At 44.5% G+C, this 8,297-nt stretch overlaps 1 long non-coding RNA gene across 1 annotated transcript; it reads right to left on the reverse strand.

The window, feature by feature from the left end:
* Positions 1 to 259: 259 nt before the first annotated feature.
* LOC107181678 lies at positions 260 to 7,771 on the reverse strand. The gene is made up of 5 exons (XR_001512364.1): positions 7,411 to 7,771; positions 6,633 to 6,819; positions 4,931 to 5,076; positions 2,533 to 2,688; positions 260 to 484 (listed from the first exon to the last, which is right to left on the reverse strand). It is a non-coding gene; the product is annotated as an uncharacterized LOC107181678 (long non-coding RNA).
* Between the last annotated feature and the right edge of the window lie 526 nt (positions 7,772 to 8,297).

Here is an 8,297-nt window from a genome sequence, read left to right on the forward strand (position 1 = left end):
CCGAGGCTCAGATGTTCAAAGAGTTGCCCAAATTTACATCACGAATAAACGGCAGGACTGAAACTCACACTCGCATAACTGACTGAGTTCCAGGCGCTACGACATCATGCTGCTGAACAACATCACCAAAGAGAACTCACTCCACACGCAATGTTCTTGACCATTTTTGACCTCTCAGCGGTGCTGCCCACCGCTGCCTTCTGAATCCCTCTGCTGTCTTTGTCTTTATTCTTGGGGATTGCTCTTTATTGATTTGCCTTCTGCTTCTTAGACATTCTCGGTTTCCTACAGGGTCTCCTCTTCTCTGGCCTTCTGTCCATCCTACTCTATCACTCATCAAGGCCATCAGTGAGCAATCTCGCCCACGTCTAGTCCTTCATTTACCCACTCAACGAATATCTTCTGAGCACCTTCCATGTACAGCCAGTGGCCCAGGCCCATTGTATTCCACGTGAAAAACCATGCTCTCCCTGCACAAGTGGAGCTTATGTGGCGCAGACAAAAGAGACAAGTGAGAACAAACAAGTAAAATAAATATACATGGTAAGTGCTATGGAGAATATAAAAGAGGGGTAGGGAGGGAGAGGGGAAGGGAGTTGAGCAGAGATTGCAATTTTAAGTCAAGAAGGCCTCACGGGCATGACATTTGTGCAAAAATGACCACTGTCAATTTTCCTCTCAGAGGATTTCCAAATTTGAATCTTTGACTGCTCTCCTGACTCCAACCCCACATTGGCACCTCTAAGCATATCATCTCTTCCTGTATCTACACCCCAAAGTCATCACTGCCACTCTGAGCTCATCCTCTCCTCCCCTTCCTCCTGCTCCTCTTCCTGTGCCCGGGTGGTCAGCACTGCCACCCCTTACATCACAAATGTGCATTCAGTCAATGAACACATAAGGAGCCTCTTCTAACCAAAAGCTCTGTTCTGGGAGCTTAAGAGAATACAGTGAGCTAAGAGCCATTTTCTCCTTAAAAGCTGTGTCTAGGAGGATTATTAAGGATTTAGAAACAGGCCTGTGTTTAATTCCAGCTCTTCCATTAATTAACAGTAGGCTCATCTATACAATGGGGGATACTGTCACCCACCTCCTATTAACGTTATAGGGGTTAAAGGCACAACACCAGTAAAGTGAGCCAGTGAGTGAGTAAATGAATAAATAAATGATGTGTTTACTGCAGTGCTTGACATGGAAGGTTCTAACAGACTTAAAGGATGTCACCAAGGCCCACTCTCTTCTCTCTCATTCTCAGGCTCTGCCTTGCTTCCTATCCCAGCCACCCTAAAGATAATGTTTCCTTTCTCAACAGCTGCACAAAAGTCATTGGTTCTAATGAAGTCATGTGCCCACTCCAAACCAATCACCTGGGCCAGGAAAATATCATTGCTCTGATTGGCTAGGTTTGGGTTATAGCCCCATCTGGGCTCATAGATTGAATCAGCTCCACAGAGAAGGAAGAGGGCTGGCCCCTGAGGAAAATCAAGTGATTTGGAGGAAGAGAATGGACCGCGGGCAGATAAAGCAATGGATGACCACCACCCTCAACCACGGCACCTAATTCACTGTCTTGTGTCATGGTTAGCTGTTTTCACGTGGACCTGAACCTCGGCTTGAGAACCCCTGAGATAAAGGACTCTATGTTTGTTATCACTGTACCCCCTGGAGAACCCAGGGCAATCCTCTCAATTCAGCACATGCTCAGTAAATGTTTCTTCACATAAATTCATTTAATAGACTAGTTTAAATGAGTTCTTCTATTGCTCATTTTAAGTTCTGTGGTATTTTGTTCTCTTTTTGTTACATGAAAATACACAAAGTCTTGAACACACACCTTTTCACGCTTTAGAAGACAGAATCCAACAGCAGAAGCGATAAACTATCTCCATGATATTTGCATATATTGACTCTCCTCTGAAACCATCCTCTCAGCTAATTTTACACGGTGAGGAAAAGAGCACAATCCTATGTTGTCCTTCCAAGCACTTCATTTTGCTGTTCTGTTTTGTTCAGCAGATGTTGCATTTGCTGAAAATTCAAGTGCATCAGACTCACGGTAGCCTTTCACAGGTATCATTATGCAGTTGTCACCACTGGATTTCACCACAGTGTAGAAATGTCTTTAATCTTTCCCTGAATGATTCAATTTCCATTTCTATGGCTTTTCTCAAGGACCTCCACCGCCCCCCCCCCGCAAATCCTATCATCTCAAATTCTCTCCTCCCTCCTAAACACACAGCCATCCAGCCAGAGACTTTGCCCAGCCTAGCTTGCAGCTAGATGTGGCCATGTGACTAAGTACCTACCAAGTGATGTAGCGATGTGTGCAACTTCCAGGTCATCTTCTTAAAGAGGTCTGAAATTTGACTTAAAATGAGGGCCTTAATGGGGGATAGAAATGATACATGTTTGACCTGATGAAGGTAACGTTAAGCTGAGTGATGGGCACATAGGGATGTATTATTTTACACTATCCCTACATTTGTGTATGTTTGACATTTTCTATTGAAAAACAAATTAAATGATGCTCACCCCAGTTGTGTTCCCTCCTTTCTTCTTACTGGCTGGAAACAGGAATGACTGGAGCCATCTGGAAAGTACCTTTTAAGGTTGGCAGAGCCACTCCACCAGCCTGGGTCCCTGAGTGACTTCCTGGAGCAGGGCTGGTCCACCTGCCTTCGAGCGTTCCTGAAAGAGAAGTTGATTTCTCACTCATTTGAAGCTGCCATTGCATTTTGGGGTCTCTTTGTTACAGTTAGTGTTCTCCAGATAACTCCGGCTCCTTATTTACTTATAGTCTGTTATAAACTGTCTCCTTTATGCTAACAGACAGTATTACCTTGCCTACTTACACCACTCCTTTCTTTTTCTCGGTGCTGGTGTTGAACCAAGGCTACGCAAATAACTAGACTGCACTAAGACAACCTTAAATGAATGTGTTCACAGTCAAAAGCCTCACAAAACTGTCCCTTTTGAGTTTGTTTAATATAGTGATGGTCAAACTTGATTCAGAAAAGAACCCTAAGAAAGTCTGGGGGGTTAAAATTAGGCTGTTTTGGTTTTTAGGAGACTTTAGTAAAGCTTTAAATTACTCTTTAATTACTTTTTAAAGTCAGACTGGGCTTCCGTTTTGTATGGGTTCTATGACATAGCAGCATTCATTTGGAGAAAATGTTAACCTGTTTACATAGTCAATTAATTCAACTTAATCACTCACCCTTTATTGAATGTCACTCTACTATACACACACTGCACCTGGGCACAGGGTCTTATCAGAAACAAGTTGGCCAAAAGAAATTGCATCAAAATATGTCATTGAATGGTCTCTTGGATCAATGAGACGAGTAATCTTGAGCAAAGATTTCTGACTGCCATGTAGACCTCATGAATGAACAGCTATCTTACCATTGCAAGGCCCAAGAGAAACAGGAAATGAGACACTGACACGACACTCCCATTCATCCTCAGGACAACCAAAGTTCCCAAGTTCAAGGAATCATCCCTGACTGCCTACTACCATTCTCTAAGCTCTTCTGCTACTCTGCTGGTTGTGCCACAGGAAAGGGACTTTAAGAAGGGTCTGCAGGCCTTTTGTCTACCTTACGACAGTAATTCAACATTGACTCTCGAATGTGCTCTGTATTAAACTGTGGGATGGAGCCGGGTGTGGGGAGTCAGAGATGAAATGCAGCCCTGACCCTCCAGGGGCGACTGCCTGCAGAAAGGGACAGATAGACGGGTGACCAACCAGGCAGGGGGATGAGTGCTGCCGGAAGGCATGTGGGCACGTGGGTATGTCCTGCTCTAGAAACACTGCGGAGGGCACCTGACTTGTGGTGGGTGTGGTTGGAGTGGCATCCTTGATGTTTCTATCTCCCTCTCCCTTCCTCTCTGAAATCAATGAAAATATATTTTTTAATTAAAAAAAAAAGCTTTTTAAACATCCTTGCCAGTTTGGCTCAGTGAATAGAGCATTGGCCCTTAGACTGAAGGGTCCCGGGTTCGATTCTGATCAAGGGCAACCTCGGTGGCAGGCTCCATCCCAGGCCCAGTAGGAGGCGCATGCGGGAGGCAACCAATTGATGTGTCTCTCTCACATCGATGTTGCTCTCTCTGTCTCTCTCCCTCCCTTCCACTCTCTCTAAAAATCAATGGAAAAATATCCTTGGGTGAGGATTAACAACAACAAAAAAGGCATTGGGAAGCGGGGAGGAAAAGCAAAGGAAACACACTGTGATTTCATTCCCACCTCACCCCTGCCCTCAGGGTGTCAGTGAAGAAACAAACTCCAACAGGTGGAGTGGCACAGGCCAGGCCGCTCATCGTGTCAGCAGTGAAACAAGTTTAAACTTAGCACATCCTCCCGGCCTCTTACAGAACCTGCAGGGGCATCTCTGAAGGGAAGTCCTTCTCTCTGAGTGGGGTCCACACTTTCCTTGAACCCTGGCCTCAAGAAACCTGAATGGCCCCTCATCCTTCTGGGAAGGAATCCAAAGTCTTATAAATTCAAAAGATCACAGAATTTTAGATTCTCTTCTTCAAGTCAGTTTAAGAAAACTGCATACCGTATCCCTCCCACACACACTTAAGGATTCAGTCTAAGTGAAAGGTACTGAGAAGTCCTGCAGAAAATTCATGTTAAACTTCGTTTGGTTCTCAACCTGTAGGTCGCAAACAATGAAAATACATCCTGCATATCAGATATTTACATTACGATTCATAACAGTAGCAAAACTACAGTTATGAAGTAGCAACGAAAATAATTTTATGGTTGGGGGTCACCACAACATGAGGAACTGTATTAAAGGGTCGCGGCATTAGGAAGGTTGAGAACCACTGTATCCAATGCATCTGAAATGTTACATGGCCTCCTTTTTTTTAGTGACTTTTATTACCACCTTTAAAGACATTCTGCATTCGAGCTTCTTACTGTTCTGATGAGGAAGCTGCAGTCCAGGGAGGGTGGGACCCGCCTTTGGGCTTGTGCTGGGCCCAGAGCCAGAACCAATGCACCAGACTTCCTTCCAGGCAACACTCTCTCCAGGAAATCACGCTTCAGTATGTCCATCCATAACTCTGATACATAAACAGTACACACAGCACGTGAGTTGATAACCTTGTAATTGTCAACTTAAAAATTACCCTTTTAAAAAATACAAAGAAATCCCTAGGTGAGAGCTGAGATCCTGTATACAAATTTGAAGTGTGTTTATATACACTATTAATCGCCCTTGTCATGGTTTACACTACTTATCCAAGCCTCGCTGATATCAACTGTTTATCTTCACAGCCCTCCTTCCCACTAAAATACTAACACTGATACCAACCACTAGCACTCTTTTTGCTCTCCATGGGAAGGGTAACATTAATGTACCAATGCAATTTCTAGTGTTTCTCTTCATGCATTCATTCCAATGGAACCCAAGCTGAAGAAATCACTCTTTAAAAAGATAATCACAAAAAATAAAAATAAAATAAATAAAAATAAATAAAAAGATAATCACAGAACAAATCTTTGTCCCAAGTCCTTCATTGTTAGATCAAATCCCATTGTCACTAAGTAAAACAATAAAATAAAATAAAAATTCTTTACTTTGGAATTTGATTGGAGTCACAACAAAAAAAGGGGGGGCATGGAAATGTCAACCAAAAAGGGGGCATGGAAATTTCCAATCCTTCCCCCAGAGAGTTGGAAATCTTTTTTGTTTTTGCAAAGATTTGTGCTGGAACAATATTTGTTATATTAAAATTTAAGTTATGCTTGAATGGAAATTGTTTCAAGGGAATGTACAAAATGGAAAACATACCTCAAGAGAGGTCAGTCCCCAACTTTGAAGAGTACGTACGAGTAATAACGTATCAGGAAAGGTTAGTTGGGCTTTCTGTCTAAAGAGTTAAATGTTCAGTCCTGTATCCTGCATTTGTTACCAAAGCTTCTTTATCAGCAGGAGGAGGCAAATGATACCCTGAAAGTGTTTTAAACGTGCAACTTTGCTTATCTGCCTGTATTAATGATCCCTGTGGCAGTTGTTATATTAACCTTATCACATGGCGCAGCAAGAGGGAGGACCTATTGTAAAAGGAAGAAAAAGAAAAAGCATTTCATTTCATCTTGGAACCTTTTTTTTCAACCTAGCAATTTTCTGATTGCCAAGTGGGGGCAGTGCATGTTAGATTCTGACTAGGTTTTCTTAAGATCTCAAAGAAGAAACTAGACGTTTCCCACTGAGCGATTCACTGAACATCAAATACTGCAAAGAGGACACAGATTAGAATACTGACGAAATGCTCATTATGGGAGCTCTGGAATTCGGGGTCTGACGGTAGGTTTCTGAGAAAGCCAGTTTCTCCTTCGCGGCTCTGAATCACTCGTTTGTGGCTGTGACATTACAAGAAATGCCATTTGTCCCTCATAAGACTTTTATTTCCTCCTTCATACAATCTCTGTGTTCACAAAGAGGAAATTCAAAGGCTCCGTCTTTTCATCCCTTTTAATTTTGACAACAATACCAAACCTGACCCTGAGACCCTTACCTTCTCATCCTCTCAGGATGGCTGGAGAAAGCACCTAACTTTAGGACTAGAATTAATATTGTCATTCAACTGCAAATGCTTGAGCTCAATACACCTACCAGCAGAGTGAGCACAAGCCCCTTCCAATGTTTCAGGTAATATGCTTTTCCTTTTTTCTTCTTCTTCTTCTTTTTTTTTTTTCATTATGCCTTTAATGCAGAGCAGGGCTGCTGATTACAAAGAGGCGGTCGGACTCCAGCAATAGGTCTTCTTCACTAACCCTCACTGTCATGGACATTCCAGCTGCTACAAGAATAAGAGGCTCAATCCATATTTGCCAGCTCTAATATGAAATCTGTCAGAGCCCAAATTAATGAGTTCCAAATTCCTTACATCACGATAACAGGTTAAGACTGGTCAATTAATTACATAAATCCTTCCCGAGTCATTGTGCGTTCCCAGCCCAGATTGTGTCTTACATACTCCCTGACACAGGCCTTTTGGATCCTGTTGTTCCATAGAAAGGCCCCATTTAAGCGGAGGCTGCCTGCCACGGCGAAATGTTAAATGTCACACGTTAAATTTGCACTTTTCTGTAATTGCTTTTGTTGAAAAAAAAAATTTAAATTAAAGCACAGGGCTCCCAGTACACCGCTCTGCAAAGGGCAGGAATTGTACTGAGCGGATCCCAGCGCCGGCAAGGCCCCATCTTTTACCTCTAACAGTTTGCACAGTCCCCTCTGCACCTGGCGCCTGATAAGCACCAGAACCCAGAACGTGCATGTTTGCGAAAATAAACCAAGTTTCCCTTCCCAGCAAATACAAATATATATATATAATTTCTTCTCTTTACAAAGGGATTAAAAGGGGATTCTTTCCATAGCCAGCTTCCCTTACCAGTAAAGGCATTAGCTATATAAAGCACCGTTGTTCTAACCACGTCTTCAGGAACATGGATTGCCCAGATGTGTGTGTGTGTGTGTGTGTGTGTGTTATGCAGGCCTTTGCCTTCAAGAAGAAGGCTGCTGACGGCGGCGTTGCCCTTTGGGTTTGTAACTGGTGCCCACCTACAGAAGGAGAACAGTGACGGATTCAGATCTCAAACGTCTGCAGTAATCACCCAGGCCAAACCTTTTCCTTTTTAAAACATCACAATGCGCTTGGAAACCACAGCTAGTGAGAGCTACGGGGTGCCTGTAACTACAGACTCCCAGGTTCCTAGCGCAACCTCTCCTCAGCTCAATACACTGCCTGGCGGCGTGGCCTTTCTGTGTGCTTAGGTGCTCTGTGTGGAATGGGACCCGTGCCGGCGTGTTTCCTTCATCTGACTGCGGCCTGGGGCTTCTGCAAACACACGAGCCAGCAGATGATGCCCGCGAGCGCAAACTGAGATCTAAGGGGAGATCTTTCCGCTTGGGAGCTGCACCACGCACCACGCACCATGCACCATGCACCATGCACCACGCACCACGCAGACACTAGCAGGCCAAGGTCGGCTCCTTCTCCGCCAGCCGGCCCGCCAGCGCCCTCCTCTGTCCTTGCGCCGCCTTGCACCCTCTGCCACCGGTCGCGCGCTCCTGTTTTCCAGGGCATCCATTGCAATGGAACCCAAGCCGACACCCGGGTTTCCTGGGCTAGGGGGGCTGGTCTCTCCCCGGTAGGGAGCGGGTTAAAGCGACTGGCAGGTCCGCCCTGCAGGTTTTAGGGTCCTGGGAAGACTACAGGAGAATCGGGTTAACTGATGGGTGTGGTGCGTGCGCATATAAAACACTTAGGGCGCGTGG

Source organism: Myotis davidii, unplaced genomic scaffold (assembly GCF_000327345.1).
Source record: "Myotis davidii unplaced genomic scaffold, ASM32734v1 scaffold168, whole genome shotgun sequence".
Classification (NCBI taxonomy): Eukaryota; Metazoa; Chordata; class Mammalia; order Chiroptera; family Vespertilionidae; genus Myotis; species Myotis davidii.